At 41.5% G+C, this 18,068-nt stretch overlaps 1 protein-coding gene across 1 annotated transcript in view; it reads right to left on the bottom strand.

The window, feature by feature from the left end:
* adarb2 (adenosine deaminase RNA specific B2 (inactive)) overlaps window positions 1–18,068 on the bottom strand; it is a 227,969-nt gene that overhangs the window by 195,142 nt on the left and 14,759 nt on the right. Inside the window, exon 4 of the mRNA XM_041065249.1 lies at window positions 17,859–17,995. The gene's annotated coding sequence lies outside the window, so the exon portion shown is untranslated. The remainder of the gene's footprint in view (window positions 1–17,858; window positions 17,996–18,068) is intronic.

The raw sequence follows: 18,068 nt of genomic DNA, 5'->3' as shown, positions 1-18,068 counted from the left end.
ACTGACACCTGCACACACTCAGAGTTCTTGTACCATCACTTCGACCGCTTTATTCCATCAGTCCCCATAAGAACTAAGACTCATCAGGCACTTAAACAGGAACACAATACATGTGACCTACACTGTGCCAAGAACAACAATAAAGCCTCTTTTGGAACAGAGACAACTGAACAAGAGCTCCGTAACTAAAAAATATATACACGAGAGCCATTAAATTATGGAGTGAGTGATTGCACATTCTTGTTGGGCACAGTCCAAAGTTATTATCAATCATGGCAACAATTCAAAATTCCTGTAGCTGTGCATGGAATAATAAAGAGGAAATACTGTAATACATACTGTAGCATTACAGAAAAAAATCTTTCTACGGAAGTCTTGTTTGTACCCTGGGGAGTGAGCAGCTATGGCCACAATCAGCAGGTTATTGTCTGAGCTTTCCTCTCTAATCACGACATTGTGGGTTGTAGGTCTTTTCTGCATCTGGAAAAATATTTCAGCATCATGGCTGCCTTTAAAAAATCTGTTTTTCCTGGAAAAAGTTTCCTGTTTTGAAGTGATTGCTGATGAGGCTGCATTCGAGTTCATTCGAGGTAGTTTGCTGCACTGGTGTCAAGACCTGCAAGTCTGGATTCCTACAGACCTCACCATTTGTTCATCTGTGCTTTGTTTCCAGTCACAGAAACATTACATGGTGCAAGATAAACTGATAGCACGCTCCAGCACCACATCCTCAGGAGGCACTATCAGACCATTTTGAATATTTCTGCTTTTTGTTACTCGACTTTTTGAACGACTGCAACTGTTTTAATTAAATGAGATTAATTAATCATGCAGGGTTTCCATTTAAAATGTCTCCCATGGGTTCAGTTTCAAGTATCTGATGTTGAAATGTGATCCTTTTTAACCATCACTGGTTGCTGTTGTGTTGTCGTTCTATTTATATTCAGCAGGTCTTGTTTTTGTGCCACTGCGTGTGTGTGTGTGTGTGTGTGTGTGTTGCCCATGGATATGGGCAAAGTAATAGTCACAGATGCCACACAAACTCTTTTACTCATTCACTCTGTCAAAGGAGCGTCAGCACGGTGGGACTGCATTTAACAGAATAAAAGCTAAATGGAGAGTGACAAAGTGCCCCTGAGGGGCTGTGATATTTTTTGCCTTGACTCTTCTATGACACCTTGATAAGGCAATTACAGAGTAATTACCTTAACAAGTGGCATCACAGAAAATTATCCTCATTTTTCTGCTAAAATAACACCAAATCAGCAGTGAGTGAATTTCAGAATCTCTAATCAGCATCTCATTAAGTGCTGCAACGGCCTGATTTAGGCAGCCTTCAATGACAAATGCAATTAGTGCAACAAAACAACAAAAATGTGACAACACTGTGCCACACAAGGCAGATAAACCGGTTACATCTTTCAGACATTTCACATGTTCATTCATTTCATGCAGGCTAATTGTGTTTGGAGAGTCTGTGTGCACGACTCCAGCAGCCTCTCAGATGCTATCCACGGCCTGAGTAAAACAAAACGTTCAAAGTCGATGGGAGCCACGTCGGGCCTGAGCGCTGGAGAATCTCTCCTCTTTCAGCAAATGGAACAGATAAGCAGAAATGTTTTCTTCTGCTCTTCTCCTGAGTTAGCCTGTGCAGCAAGGTCAGGTGAATGTGATCAGCCACTGTGTCTAAGCGTATTATCAGGTGAAATCTGCGGAGTGACGTGAGCGAACCGGGCCAGTCAGCTGTCTGGAAAAATCATTACACAGAGCCGGACATTTTGTAACTTTGGAGGCAATCGGTCGCATGGGACGCGGCATGGATCACTCCGTGACCAAAACGCCCTTGAATGAAACACTTCCTCATCACACCGGCCAGAAGCCTCATCGAGAGCTGACTGTTCTTAGGAGAACGGGCTGAGAAGAGCTTATGACTTTCAGTAAAACACACTGTCCTGTAAACCCAGCAGCTGCAGCATATCCAGTAATATTATCTGGTGTGACAGCGTCGTCAGCAGGGATTTCACAGCACATGTTCACTGTATACGCTGTAATAAGGACGACTGCGGGAAGGTTACTAAAAATTATTTATTTGGACCTAAAGCTGCTCTAATCAGTATTTTTACTTATGATTAATTATGACCCAAACCTGCAGTTCCCTTCAGCTCCGCAGAGCGCTTTAGAGTCTTTCAGGTCTTTGTTTTGGTTTTCCACCTGCAGATCTGCTGGTGGACCTGTTTTCTTCACAGCGTTTTCTTCTGCAAAGTGATCATGACGGAAATAAATGTACTAATCCCCAGGTTCCTTATCATTTAATTGAGCTTTTTCATGACGTTTTCAGTACGGTATATATGTACGCCAGACGTGATTGTACTAATGCAATTTAACCACTTTTTGTTCTGTTTATTAAAAATAATTTCATAGATTAAAAACATGTTTTGACATGGACCACGGGAAGCGTAGCTGTTGCCAAGGTAACCAGGATCCAAACAAACAATAAAAATATGACAAGCAGCTTTGATTCCCTGACATTAAACAGAACTTTGTAGGATTATTTTTGTGACTGCAAATAATTCTGATTTATTCGTGTGACAATCTCCCAAAAATGCATGTGATCCATGTGGTTTGGCCAAAATCGGACATTTTCAAACATTTTCCCAAATTTAACGCTTTAAACCTGTCGTCACAGGTTGTTGTTTTTTTAGCCACAGCACAGACAAGCTGTGAACACAACACTGACATACTATCACCTTTTACGTTTATATGGCTAACTTCTGAGCAAGCAGTGTTTTATTTAAACCTCCAGTCAATAAAGAGAAACATTAGCACTCATCTGGAGCAGTGTTTCTAACCACCTGACAGATGTAAGGCCGAGTTTCACTCTTTTTTTGTTGTTTTAGCTCTGTTTAAGTCTCCCCCAGCTCCTGAGGGAAATGCCTGGCTCTGCTAAATGCTACAATTTGTTCACCAGCTAGTCACTACCTTTGAGCTGGGAAGGCAGCGTACAGTGGGTGTTTAGACTTTTTTCGCTGTTGCCTTCTTCTCCTGAAAACCAGGATGATGAGAGCATCAGACTGAACCCAGACAGAACAGGTGCAGGTCCAAAAACCAAAACAATGAGCTGACAGATTCTAAAATCCTCTGTGGGGCTGCATCCACCCTTACCTGATCCATTCTCAATATAGAATACTGACTTAACATGATCGGTATATATTATATTATATATATATTATAATTTCTGCAAATAGATGCCCCTAAATCCTACAGACTGGTCCTTTAAAACACAAAGTTTTTTGTTTTGTTTTTTTTAGTTTCAAATCACTTTCCCCAACACTGTTTGCTTATTTAATTTTTTCTTTTTAAACATGGATTCAGGAAGAAAATTCGGAGCCAAGGAAACAACTAATGAGGACCCAAAAACATGGATGCAAAGGACATCACATGAAATTTCATTAGCTCCCTGAAGGCTGAGTCACGATGCTGCTCAATCTATCAGCAATGGACAGAAAACAGATGTGTTTTGTTACTTTAAAAGTCACCAAAGTCAAATCCTTTAATTTATTTCCTTAATGTTTTAACATCACGCAAACTTTAACTAGGAATTCATAATTAGTCTCACAATCACAGCTCATTAATTATAAGCTATAATTAGTCAGAGATCAGCTTAATGATAAGACACAATTATGACTCCAGATGCATTGTTTCTAATCAAGCCCTAATGTTCAAACACAGCCCAGTGAGTGTGGGATGTAAACTGTCTGTCATCATGAAGCAACTTCCTGGGTTTGTGACCCAGTTTAAATACATTTCACCCTGTCTGCTCACGGGCACGACGCATGTCCGTCTCAGTGCGAGTGTGTGTGCACGTTAAGTGAGATGAGGTATAGTTATTACCATACATAAACCGGACGTTTGAAGTAAAATAGCATTTAATGACTCATTTGAAGTATTTGAATTGCAAAGGGAATGAAACATCCCTTTGAAGGAGAAAATGCCATATTCCAATCAAACATTTCACTGTTGCGAAGGTTAATGAATGCCATTAGCCCAGCGCCAATAAATTCAGACTTGTACTTTCACGAGATGCATAAATTAGATAAAGGCCCAGAATCCAAAGCTTCATACCGGGGAGAGGGACTGTATGACAGCAACACAATTACATGCCTGTGGAAGGAATGGCTGCTAAATGGAGGCAATCTGACAAGCCTGAGCAACTGGAAGTTAGGATTTCCATCAACTTTCCCTTGTTTTCTGAAGCACATCTCCTCGTGCACAAGCTCGTATATCACCGAGCGGTTTTTCTTTTTCTGTGCTAAAATATTTATCAAGTGAAATTTGTTTCATTAACATATATTTACAAAATTTATCCTAATTGAAGCTCATCTACATGCACATTAGTGGGATTCATTATCGAACTGAATAATGCCACACCAAAATGTTACCAGTTCCACCAGTTGGTTTGTCGCATGACTGAACGGGTGACAATATTTATTTCTGGAGATATTACAATAATTATTAACCAATTTAAGTTTCCTTTGAGATGCTAATTAGTTGTTCATTTGGTTGTATCCTTGTGGCTAATGGCTCATCACTTCTAAAAGTGTCCTGCTTGGCACTAATAAGGTCTGACGTCGGCATTTTCTATACTTCATTACTCCTTTCAAATGATCATTGGCCTCCTTAATTAGATGATGGTTGAGTTATAGCCCCACTGTAGACCACGACCTTGAAAAGAAGTTGAGATCTGACAAATGATGCCCCAGGCTTGAAAGCTAATGGCTGAGGCGCAATGACACATTGTTTTGGTAGGTGTTACTGCGAGCTGGTCACTTTCAGGGAGTTTGACATGCACGGCACAAAATCACATTTCAGCCACACGTATGAGTGATTTACATACATGTGATCACTACACCTGCGACTTCTGTCTCTAAGCATCAGAGACGAAAGTCTGCGGTTTACTTCAAGTCATAAAAGCAAAGCAAGAGAGACGAAGGAGGGGACCGGGTTAATGTGGACTTCATGCACAGTGGGGTGGGATATTAAAAATCTCTGCTCTCACTTTTGCAGCCTCTCCAGGTTGGACAGCGTTATTCAGAATTCACTTCTAAGCATAATGAACTGATGAAATAAGTGATAAAAAGTTTACTTATCTCCAAAACGCTTTAAATTGTGTCAACTACTGTTGCCAAACACTTCGTTTTGGTTAAAGCTGAGAGGAAAAGGTACTGCTGCCAGTGACTAACATTTCACAGGTCACTCACTTAAACTGATCAGAGAACATTTCAGATGGGGAGCTATGATCCTTTTTATCTTTAGGAAATCTTTGTAGATCATTTTCTGATTATGATGTTCTTGTCAGAGTTTCGAACACACCTAATATCACTTGTTTATTTGAAATTCCAACTTTCCAAGTAAGAAAAAAAAATAAAAAAAAATAAAAAAATAAATATCTGAATTATAATGACCTGTTTGGGTTTAAAATGCACAACAGAGCATTTGCCATATTTTGTCTTGTGGTCCAACAAGGGACGCTCTCCAAACTCACTCTCAGCTGCTGCCCTATCGATCAGTGAACTAAGATCATGTAAGAAAGAGCGCACTCATCGGTTAATCACAACAACAAGTATTGGAGAAACACAAATATTCTGCGTTCTGAGTGTTACTCCTTCAGTTGTTAACATTATCATATTGCAGTGAAAGAGGTAAAAACACACAGGCCTGTAAACGTCAGCAGTTTATAACCTTTTCCACTTTTCTGCTGCACTGAAATCCACATTGTCAAAGTCCATTCTTTCTTTCTTTCTTAACTCTGAGACGTATGTTACAAAAAATTGTTTTATTTTTTTTTATTATTCTCATAGCCCTCAGCACCGTAGGCTCAGGAAACAGTGAAAACTGTGTATTTATCACAGCTGGACCCAAACAGTGCCATCAGTGAACTGCTGATCTGGTCTGTCCAGTTATTTTCTGATGATAGATGGTGTCACATCCTGTACACACTGTGATACCATCTCAGAGAAACATGTTTTTATGCTAAACACAAAGTACAGCTGGGTTTGATGGTGGGTAGCGTTTAAGAAACCCAGAATTCAAGCAACAACCAGGGCTTTAGGAGAGTTTGGTGTTCCCTGCTAACCCAGCTCCATCACTGAGGCACCGCTATCACTCCTGATGTACACCACCACATCACTCCAGTAAGAAAAATCCCCTGAGCTGGGTCTTTTTTCAGCGCTAACATGTGAAATATTGCTTTGCTGGGTGTTCACTCAGGCGAGCAAAAATCATTGCCTCTCTCTAGGTAAGGTTGACAGATGGCCATCCACACGGTGAGAAAAACAAAGGCTTGGATGGCAGAGTGAACAACCAGGTCGGCCCATGTTTTATCCCCCCCCCTCACTTTGTAAAACGGCCTCCAAGGTTAACCCCGGCTGGCTTTCTTTGGTTTTATTTAAGAGGGAAAGCACAAAGAAAGCAGGCTGGGCGGCCGTTCATTTAGGCTTTTTCAGAATTTCTTCCCTGTGGATAAAAAAATGATTCTGAACTTTTCTTGCATCTTTTGATTTGAAATCCCCATGAATACCTGGCAGGATATCTCTGACATATTCTTGCACTTAATCAACGCGCTTAGAAATTAACAACTTCAAACTGAAATGCAATTTGCATGTGTTTGCTTGTGCAGAATAATCAAATCATGCGGTATTAGGCCACGCATCAAGCACTGGAGACAGTGGTTTTGTTCAGCCGGAGGTAATTGAGCCCCTCTGCCATCTTTTTTAGAACAGTGCCTGACATAACCACTGGTTGTCGGCAATCTGACGAGTATCAGATGAATAATTTTAATGTTAATTACATAGAAGGAGAAATACATTGGAAAATCCTTTCATGATGGGCAATGAAGGAAGTTAAAGATGTTGTTAAATGCTGTACCCCGGGATATTTTTAAAAAGCGAGGACATGGGAGAGCAAATGGTTGTGTTATATTTATAAATGTTGCAGGCCGGGGCTGAGCTGAACTTCTTCTCATTCTGTTAAGTTTGAAGTTTGGTTTCCAAACTAACTTTGTGTGTAGAGTCTGCGTGTTCTCCCTGTGCCTGCATGGGTTTCCTCTGGGAACCATCCCACAGACATGCAGGTTAGGTTAAATGGTGTGTGTGTGTGTAAGCCTGTCCAGGGTACAACCCCCAAACCCTGGAAGCCTGGACATTTGTATCCGTCGCTTGTTACCACAGAACAAACCATAAGTCAGCGCTGCTTCTTAAAAGCAGAAATGATAGAAAACGACAGAATAAATAACACAGGTGAAATTAGGAGGAATAAAAAGCTTTTTAAAGGTCATAAACAGATGAGATATTGTCAGTTACTCCTCACTGTTTCCTGAAGAGCAGAAATTTAATCTTTTCTAATGACAGCAATGATGCTGAGACTCTGATATTGTCTTTCATGGATGTGATTTACACTTAATTTCCAGAATATAAGTTATTGATTTGCTAATCTACCTGCTGTGATCTCCTCAGAATGTCTACATAACTGCTGATGATCTCATTTTCAGACCCTGTGACATGCTGAATTCTCAAAGTGAAATGGAAGATTGATTTTGGGGGATGTGATGAAAATCTGGGCTTGATCACTGGAACATTTCTGCACATTTTTGTTCTGCCTGATTTATTTTCCAGGAACAGCACAAACACTATACATAATACTGCACAATGCTGAATGTCTGTTTGATTTTATGATACCTTAAACTAAACCCGATTTTTAATCTGACAGCACCAGCAGTATATTTCGACATGCTAGCCTTCTTGCTAACCCATAAGTGGTCTTTGATTCTCTCTTAGTTAAATCTAACAAATCATGATTTATATATTAATTACATACACTGTAAAGCCCCAGTCTGTGATTGGTACACAGTGACATTTCCATCCAACCATCACAAATCCATAGTCTCCATTCCAGTTGTGGTCAGTGCCGCAGAGTGAACGTGTTATGTATTGATCCATGAACCATATGAACTGGATTGCTGAGAGTAAACTGCTGCGTACTGGGACTTCAGGCACTGCCTCAAAAAAAACAACAAGTCGTGTGTCATTCAATTACACCTCAGCCGTGATTCTGTAATCACAGGGAAAACCGTGACCTACTTCCTCCACATTCAGAGCCTCCATAGTAAAATATGTGCTCAGAGCTCACTAGCTATCACCGTCAGGCCAGTGTCTGTAGCATCTGTGGTCTGTGAGAGATGGTCAAACACAGTGGACAGTAAAACACTGAGCAGTTTTAAAGTAGTAACACATTTCTTTTAACTGATGATAATACTTTTCTGTGTGTGTGTACCAAGATTTAAGTCAGTTCTGAATCTTGAAGTTCGAGTATCTTCCTTCGCTTTGGTCCAGCAGCATCTATCAGAGAGAGATAGATGGCTGAGGTGGCTGACATAAAGATGACCAACTCGGGTTTGGCAGTGATGGAGAAGCTCCGTCGCTTTGATGCGTCGGCCTGTGGCGAATGTGGTGTCAGCAAAATGGACTGGACGGCCGTAAACGGCGGCGTCAAGCTGTAAGTCTGCATATAGACAGGGTCACTTCACCTGGTTACTGAGGGCGAGAAGCTGTTCAGTCAAGCCTGAAAGCATGTGTGCAGAATGATTCGATCTGCTGAGGCTGCACAGAGGAGGAAAACCCATCACACGGAGGAAGAATCCACTGGAGAGGCAGGGTAGTTGAAACTTGGAGATTGAGGTGCTTGAAACTCATTCAGGATTAAAAATAACACTGCAAGCTGCCGCAGCACAGAGGTATCATGTCATGCTGTGCGCTCACATTCACTGTTAACCTCCTATGTATGTTTTATCCTCACTGCTGTGCCTCGGTGTCCATCACTCTCAGCAGTTCTGCCGGGTGGTCATAACTCATGCAGAGTTCTGTCACAGAAGACGCCTCCTGTCCTAGGATCAACTCCGTGTTATTCCCCTCAGCATTGATTAGCACTGTGTTACACTGACATGGACAGAGACAGATAGAGTCTCCTGGATCTGTCTGCCAGATAATACCCACAGCCAAAAGGGGAGAGGACGTTAAACCAAACAGGCACAGTGTGTTCCGCCATCAGCGGCTAATGTCAGGAGAAGGCATTTCGACAATGAGGAAATGAGGAGGTGACCCGGCGAGGCCATGATGCATATTGCTTTGACCCTCCCACTTGGCCCCGACATTGTTTTTCAATTAATCGCAGCCACTTTGCGGCGAACGACACTGACAGATGGCGAGGTCTTTGTCGGGGTTCACCGGGGTGCGAGGCAGATAGTGCTTACTGGTGGGGAAAAGTGAATTTTGGGGCCAAATGATGCACGCCCCCGAGCAGAGCCGCTGAGGCAGATTTCTAAGTGCTGATCTATTCAATGTGCAAGGAACCAGCAAATAAGGTGGAGGTGTCTCTACAGGTCCAGAGGATATTACACCGCTATGTCGCGGGAGAGTGTTGCATGATGAAGAAACGTAATTTAAGTATCATCATAATTAGCCAATTAGACTTTTAAACTTTTATTACAGCATAAAGGTCTCCACCGGAGATTCAGAACATCTAAACCGATTTACAGTGCTTATATTTATATTGACCTCTGGTTTTAGACATCGTTGGAATTACTCTCAACAAATAAGACTGAATATTGTGATGCTACCACCAAGCCGTGGTAGTGTGAAGTCCTTCATCTCAATCTATGTCTAAATGTAGTGAGACAGCAGAAACAAGGATAACAAGTTGTCTGGACTTAGAAATATAAATGATCACAACTTGAAGTTAAAATCTTAGTTGTGGAAACAAGCTGCTTTCAGTGAAAAGGCTCTAACAACCCTCTGCACACCACCTGTACACCACCCAACGGCACAAAAACAAAGTTAGCAACTAGCGGCTGAACACAGAAGAGCATTTGGCAGCTACAGAGTCAGGAGCTGGTGAAGACCAAAAACAGAGATCAACATCTCGACTGATATTCCTCAACTTTCTACAGCCGTAATATGTCCAACGTTTGACTTTGAGCTCCTGAGTTCTGCATGCAACATTTCAAAAAAGGAAAGTCCAAATAATAATGCTTTAAAATAACTAGTCACTACGAGCAGCCACTTACACGACAAGTGAGAAACACGACTGACTGCTACTTTGCTCCATGTCCTGTGGAACAGTAAACAGGTGACCGTTTGCCATACTAACGAACTTAAAGGTGATAATATGTCGGTGTTGTGTTTACAGCTTGTTTCTGGACCAAACTCAGGCTCCGGCGGGGTTCGCAGGCCAGCCCACGCCGATCCCTCTCCTTTATGGCCCACTAAAGCACTGGCAGATGTGCTGTTAAGTAGCTCTCAACGATTGTTAGTCGAGCCCTAACTTCTCCCTGGTGTTGAGCTATTGATTTTGCATTAGATAAACATGAATCTTGTAAATAAGAGGTGAGCATGGATCCATTGACCCTCCCCATTGTACTCTGAGAGAGACAGCGAGAGGGCGAGAGAGAGAGAGAGAGCCTTAAACATTAGCCGACACAATGAACGGAGCTTCATTTGAAGCGTAATTATCTTTCCCACTGAAGTGCAGTGAGGGGACAAATGGGAGCGCCAGAGGTGACATAGATTCTCTACTGGTGGACTGCAAAGGTCAAACCCCCCCAACTAAAAGACTAGTGAGGGAAAAAATAAAGAGTTATGATGACTAACAAATACAATTTAGGCTAAAATCAAAGTTGCTGTGAGACGGAAATATTGATGAATGCTTGTGGCAAAGAAAAAAAAAAAAAAGGTTGGGGCCAGAGTATTTTAGAGCTTTTTATCTGAGTGGCCTTTATAGTTCAAGTAACAGGAATTAGCATTGCATATGAAGATTTTCAATGCATGACAGAACAGCTGTGTTTATAAGCAGAAAATAGAGAATAGAGAACAGGCCTTCTGGGCTCTGTTGTATAAATTATAAATCAATGTCTTTCAGGGACGAGAGTCTCACCAGACTGTCGATACACACACACACACTGGTGGAGAAACTTATGGTCCTGATCTGATCCAATAATTTAAATCTACTGTATGTGATATGGACATAAAACAAAAGCCTGGTGCTATGACTCCTGGCTTACTACCACAGATTTTCATCAGGGCTTTAATGACACCAATAATGTTCTGAAGACTGCCTGGACAGAAATTCATTTCAGGAAAAGAGGGTGGAAAAAAAAAAAACCCTGATGGTGTTTCATCCATCTGTTGAAGCAGCTTTTTTCTGTAGTGAGGAATTTATGAAAAAGTCTCTAACAAGTCTGATTTATGTTTATAGGCTTCTAAACAGACAGGTAGTCAGTGGAGCTCGGGGAGCGCTAAACAGAAGTACATAAAAACAATGGCAAAGGGATTGAATCAGCTCAGCTGAAACGCATTTGTCCTGGGGGAAAAAAAGACTCTTCGGCAGCACAAAGAGCGGCGGCAGGCAGAGACAGTATATCTGGGAAATGGAATCCTTTGACCGTTTATTAATCAATAAACACATTGGGTCGCATCAAAGCGTGACGCATTTTGGTCTGTTCTTTAATGTCACTGATTAATTTTACCGGGGTCCTTCGGAGCCGCAGAGGGCTGACAGCTAACAAACTGAGTGCAAGTCTGTGCGGTTGAATCTGATGTGGTAAATACTTCACTGCCGTAAAGAACAAGCAGCAGAATGGGCATCACATTTTCAGCGTTTAGAGCGTATTTCTCCTCATAAAATACAGCTGTAATTTGAATTCAAGCTGAGCGCTCGGTACACGAGGCAAAAAAATACTAGTTCAGTGTTTTCCCAGCTCAGTTTTTGTAGATACACGGCACAGAATAAATGCCCATACATGTTGTCTCTGCGTGCTGACATCCAAAGCCCCTTTATCTCCCGAATCTTTCGGTCGAGGCATGTAAGTTGGAGGCTGGATGAGATTGAAAGTGAAAGCCTTCCAGTTTTATTTAACCCTGTCCCTCTGATTCAATATGAAGCCTGCCTGTGTGCAGATGATAACTGAGAGCAAAAGGTTGACATCAATAGGACTGACTGACTGTCTCTGCCCGTGTGTGTGTGTGTGTGTCTTACCAGTCTGTCTACACGCATACATGCATGTTTGAGGGCGTGTATGACAGGGATTACACACAAGTGACTGCAACTGCATGGCCTTGTGTGTGTATGTTTATGTATACATAAACATATGTGTGTGTGTGTGTTACAGAGGCCTCAGACAGACAGGACTGCTGGCAGAGAGCCTGTCTGTCAGTGAGCGATTAGTGAAACCTGCTACACTAATAATCCTCCTGTAATAGTTTTCTCAGAAGATGGCCTATTTGATTATTGGAATTCACTGGGGTCTTTAATTACATGCACCAGGCATTTCCAGGCTAATTTGTACCTCCGTCCCGTTTAGCATTTCAAAGTGGCAAATCATTCTCAGCACCTTATTAAACATCTCCAGTTCCTGACGCAATATTCTCTGCAGCCTCGGCCTCGTCAATACAGAAGTATTTTAGAGAAAGTTGAAATTTAATAACCGATTAGTGGCACACGGACACTGCGGTAACACAATCAGGCTACATTAGCAAACGTAGATTTGTCTCTTATTAAAATACAGCGACAATAAAGGATCATTTCTAACCGTTAGATGCATAAATGGGTTAAAAACAACCCACCTCCAGTGTTCCTGTGACAAAAGGCCTGAAAATTCTGATTATTAAATGTTTTTATTTACTTCTTCGTATCATTAGCCAAGCTTTCCATAAGTGGATCAAAAACAAGTATGTGTTTCCCATCCTTATCAGTTATTTCTGTCAGGCACAGTTTATATAGTGGTTCCTATGAACTGTACAACACGTGTTCTTGGCATAGAAATAAAAAGCATTTGCCAGAAAGCAAGACACCTACTATACTATTTACTAATTTAATAATTAGCTAATAACAGCTTAATGATACTGGTGCCTTTAATATATAATAAATATATGACTATATATTAACAGATTTACAGCTGAAACGGTCAAAAACAGACAGTGGACGAGGAATGAAATGTCAGATCTGTCCAAGTAAAAGTGACCATTAAGTTAATAATTCTATAAAATGAAATTTAACTACGCAATAATCACAGGTAGTGTGTCTAAAAATGTTCAAAATGACAAATAAATAAACATTTATATTTTTATTATTAACAAAAAAAAGATTAATTCTAAATAAAGACCTCTGAGTCTAAAGGAAAACAACACTACACGCTCGATGATAAGGTTTGACTTCAAAAGCTGAAGCAAAAGGTGTTTTTATCAATTAAAATTTTTTATTCCCATTCTTTTTCCAGAACAAACACGGCCAGCACACACAGCACCGAACATAACGGCTGCTACAACCAGCAGACGAGCGGAGTAAGTCTTCACAGTTTCACCACATTGTTCTGGGTTAGGGTTAGAAAACTTAAATTTACTTACAAAGGTGGACCTTTTCACCCATCAAACACATTCTAACATAATTTGTCCTTGATTACCTGGTATAATAACCAAGCACTGAAGCATAATAACACTACGCCAAGACCAGGAAGCAGCCAGTGTCACAGAGGTTCAAGTTTATGCTAATTGATGTGTTATTAATGCAAACACTAAAGAAAAAAGTCTTTTTTTCAGCTGAACTGCTTTTGTTGCCAGATGAAAGGAATTTCCACTCATATGAAAATCTAATAACGTTCATCTCAAAGGGACTTATTGAATTTTGATGTTCTCCCTATGAGCGCCATTTATATAACTTAGCAGGAAATCAAAAGCTGTTTGACAATCCGAGGAATCAAACAGTGCTACGCGGGCTTATCCTCCTCATCTGCTCTTGAAATTTTATAAAAGTCTGCAGTTGTTTCTTCATTTCCTCTTCTTTCTGGTTTCCAATCACAGAAGCCTCCGAGGCGTACTTCTGTTGTTTTTTTTTTTTTTTTGTCCTGTTTCTCAGACTTTTTCTCTAATTGTTGAACCGCTGCTATTACAGCCATGAATTACTCCTTTTCCTCCCTCCTGGCCGTAGACGCTGAAATGATTCCTCCGCCTGCCTACACTGATAAGATGTGGGAGCCTATCTGATGTTGCTTGCTGAGGAAGCATGATTAGATCTAAGCTATAAAGTCACTTTAGTCTTTTCTAAAATAGCCACGAGGCAGAACGTTCTCACCATAGAAAAATGTAATCTACAGGACAAAACGGTCAAACAATCATCTATACATTCTCGAGTGTTCTGTGATCTCTGGTACACGGTGCTATTTTTCGAGCAGTATGACTTTTGTTACTCAAAAAGGACCGATTATCAAATCATCGTGTCATGCCTCGGACAGACGAGGCACAGTAAACATCTTTTTATAAAATAGAAGAATAGGAATGACCCGATAGCATTTCCACAGAAATATTTTCTTACGGAAATATCCTCAGAAACAAACCTGCTCTGGTGCGAGGTAAAGACAGATACAGCAGACACAGCTCGACAGATACTACATGAGTAACATTCACTGCTGTGAGACTCACATCCACTAAGCTTCACACTTTTTAGTATTTATCCCATTTACCATTCGTTAATATCACATAGGTGCTGATGAAATTCAGCACTAAGAGTTCTTACATTACAAAATCAGATCAGATATTTAATACTGTTAGCCACCTCTTTAATGTTTAGGCTTTTTCACCATGTTCGTCTTAGTTCTGCTGCTGCAAAAAAATATTTACATGACTAAAAGTTTCTTCTCTTAATCTTTTCCTCTTAGTTTTTCCCCTAAACTCGCTGTTTAATGTGCCAGGTGCATCTCGTGGGCTAATTAATTCAGTGGCTATTGATTACTGCCACCTGTGTGCAGTCTGCTGTCTGACATTAAACACACTGAGCAGAGGTTTGTGAAAAGTCTCGCTCGCAGTGACGAACCCACAGAGAACTATCACCCAACTCGTTCGGTTTCCCCGCGGAGCTTTCAGCATGCTTGGGCTCGGCTTTCCAGGCCGCAAATTTTGCTGATTGCTTGATTCTCGCTGCTTTCATCACCCTATCTTTCCCATCAGCAGGCAGCTGTTTTCAGCTAAAAGGTGTCTGATAAACACTGTACACCACCTGCCCAGCCCCACACCGCAGACAGACAGCTTAGCTTCTAGCTAGTCTAGCAGCTAAAGAGTCAGATACTGTAAATTCCTCTGCAGCTGGTTGAGAGGAAAAGGAGAGTGACTGATATTTATTAAGTGGCCAGAAAAACCCCTGCGCTGCAAAATGTCTGATGTACAGATGCATAATGTCAAATATGTGTAGGAATAAAAGTATTTTAACTACAAAGTGAAGTTTATAGTCTGTGACCAATGAATGAATCATTAGAAAAGGGAAAAAGTCTAAATAATGATGGTTTTAACAGACCAGTCATGATGAAACACCACGCAGCTACTTCTGCTAACAACCACAACGTGGTTTTCCACTGACCAGGCTGTTTCACACCTCACCGCACGGCCCTGTTTTACCAGCACAGGTCGAAACTTTATTTAACTTTGGCTAAGTTCCAGCTAGTATTTCTGCGAGTGGACTCAGCGGTGGTCTATCTTGTGGCCGTGGGGGTGTAGCAGCCAGACTTTGACTTCTGGTTCAAGGTTAATGCCTGTTGGCTCACCTCTGGACACACACGGCCGTGATTGATGCATGCTCAGTCGCTATGCCCGAGGGATTAACACTACCCGAATAACAGCAGCGTTTACATTCACTGACCTCTTGCATCACCTTCCCACTCCAGCATGGATTACTGTCACACACGTGGCCATTCGTGCTCCTTGTCTACCTTTGTTTTCCAACCAGAATACTAAGTTTTTTAAGAAGATAAGGGAGATTAAGAAAGATCTTTGTTGATAAGGCCAAAAGAAATTATAACAGGCAGCTGTTGCTCACGGTTACCACAAAACCACACCAATAGCAGATGATCTGTTTACAAAAAAAGAAAAAGTCATACGTTCCAGAAAGAGTTATCCATGTGATGCTGCATTTCTCTCACCCTATAATGCATGTTAAAAGTAAACTGGGCCCCTGGGCGATGGACACGCTGCATGTGTAATGCACCGCATGAGACTCGATCACAGGCCATCTGGTCAGGCCCGGCAACCGCTCCGCCCGAGGCAAACTGTACAAGCAAGTCATTTATAAGTGTCGCAGGTGGTCCCCCGCGTCTTCAAACACTGTAATGAGTAATGAGGGTTAGTCCACTGAGGATCTGTCTTCCAGCAGGGGCTGCGAATGCAAGGACACCAAATTCACCAGCAGGTGGAAGTTTGATAATGCAATATGTGAATATGACCAGCAGGCTATGCATTAATGGACACAGTGACCTTCATTTATGTGATTTATAATGCATGTCCCTACAGTCGTTTTTTATGTTATAGACGATGAAAATCGAATATTAAAGTAATCATCGGAGGCATTTTCATATAAATCACTGTTTGCGTTGCCATGGTTGCATCTTTGTTGTTGTGTCATGACCTTTCAGATGACCTAAGCATTTTTCTGGCAAGCAACTCATGACAAAAGTGGTGACTCCTTCACATTTATGGTATCGACCTCCTATGCTTTTGAATACATTGTCTGTTTCACGCTTCTTATTTGCCCAAGACATCTTAAGCTACAGAAAATGAGCTAGCGTGCATACATTGTGTTGTTAGACTGACTGATTAGTGGTTCCCAAACTATGGCTCTCTGTCAGACACGTCTACACTACACACACAGCTAAAAATGACACGGATATCCGATTTAATTATTTTTCTTGAAAAACGGAACAAAATGGTGCAAAGGACGCTCTAGACCTGGTGCCGCTGCTGCATCTGAAACAGGCATATTTTTTCTCTATTCACAAAAAACTAAAAAAAAAAGCTGTAGGCTGAGCCAAGAAGCTTTCAGCACAGCTACAGTCTGATTTCAGTTCTTTTGGTCACACAGGTTCAGTTGTCTCCAGCTGTGATGAGAGCTGTGTTGAGAGCTGAGATAAATCAGTTCTATGCACAGTGACACATTTCTCCTTTAGCTCCTCTGACAGTTTGTCTTTCTGACTATTGTGCACATGGAGTCTAAAGCATGATTTGTTACTATGACAGCCAGCAACCGTGAACCGTCACGTTACCAACACACAACAAGCTGCTAATTTAACACAAATTTTCATTCTGTGATTTCAGTTTTTCTTTCTTACGTCTTCCGCTCTAAATGTTTGAAAACATAATTAAACCATTCAGCTTATAAACATGTTGCCACGCTTCAGAGTACATCACAGCAAACACGTTAGTTTTCTAACCTGGCATCCACATCCTCTCTCTGAAGTCCTGGTAGGAGCAGAGAGTAGAGTTACAGCACATAACTCCACACAAAATAACCTCGCCTCCATCCTTCTCTGTCATTAAACAGATGTCATTACGTCTGTCTCCTGTACAACTGGATGCATATGACGGGGTCGAAGCTGTTAGCTGATCTAGGGCCCTAAAACTAGGGCAGTGCACATGTCTATGGCTTGTGCAAATGCTGTGGAGAGTGCAGACGCATTCTCCTTTGAAAATAAAGACCTTGCTCAGCACATTGTCACGCACAGGTGTTTGGTGTAAAAGCAGGTGATCATAGCATTCCACATCTAAAGTGCAGCACAGCAGCACTGGAACGTAAATGTATGGCAGACCGTCATACACTGACTACACCATCTCATAGTGACTTCCAGTACAGAGGAGTCAACACGGGTTGCGTGCCAAGACGTTTACAGATAGGCTAGCAGAGCCAAACAACCAACTACACCCACCACACAAAAAAAAAATGCGGTTCAGATGTTTACTACACCAAGGAGAAAAACACTCCAGACTAAAACTTACCTTTACATGACAGTAGTCGAAGCAAATCTCTCTCAAATTCAGGGCCTGTCCTGTCTCACCGGGTTTGTGCTGTCCGTCTCTCCTGTAGCTTGCTGCATTCATCCTGGTCTACGTCACCTCTCTGCTCTCCTTCCTGTCTGAAGAAGAATGAGGATTATTCCTTTGAACTGAAAATGAATTATCTAAAAATAGTGATTTCTACGGTACTCT

The sequence above is a fragment of the Toxotes jaculatrix genome, chromosome 20 (assembly GCF_017976425.1).
Source record: "Toxotes jaculatrix isolate fToxJac2 chromosome 20, fToxJac2.pri, whole genome shotgun sequence".
Taxonomy (NCBI): domain Eukaryota; kingdom Metazoa; phylum Chordata; class Actinopteri; family Toxotidae; genus Toxotes; species Toxotes jaculatrix.
This window is presented reverse-complemented; position numbering and strand designations above follow the sequence as displayed.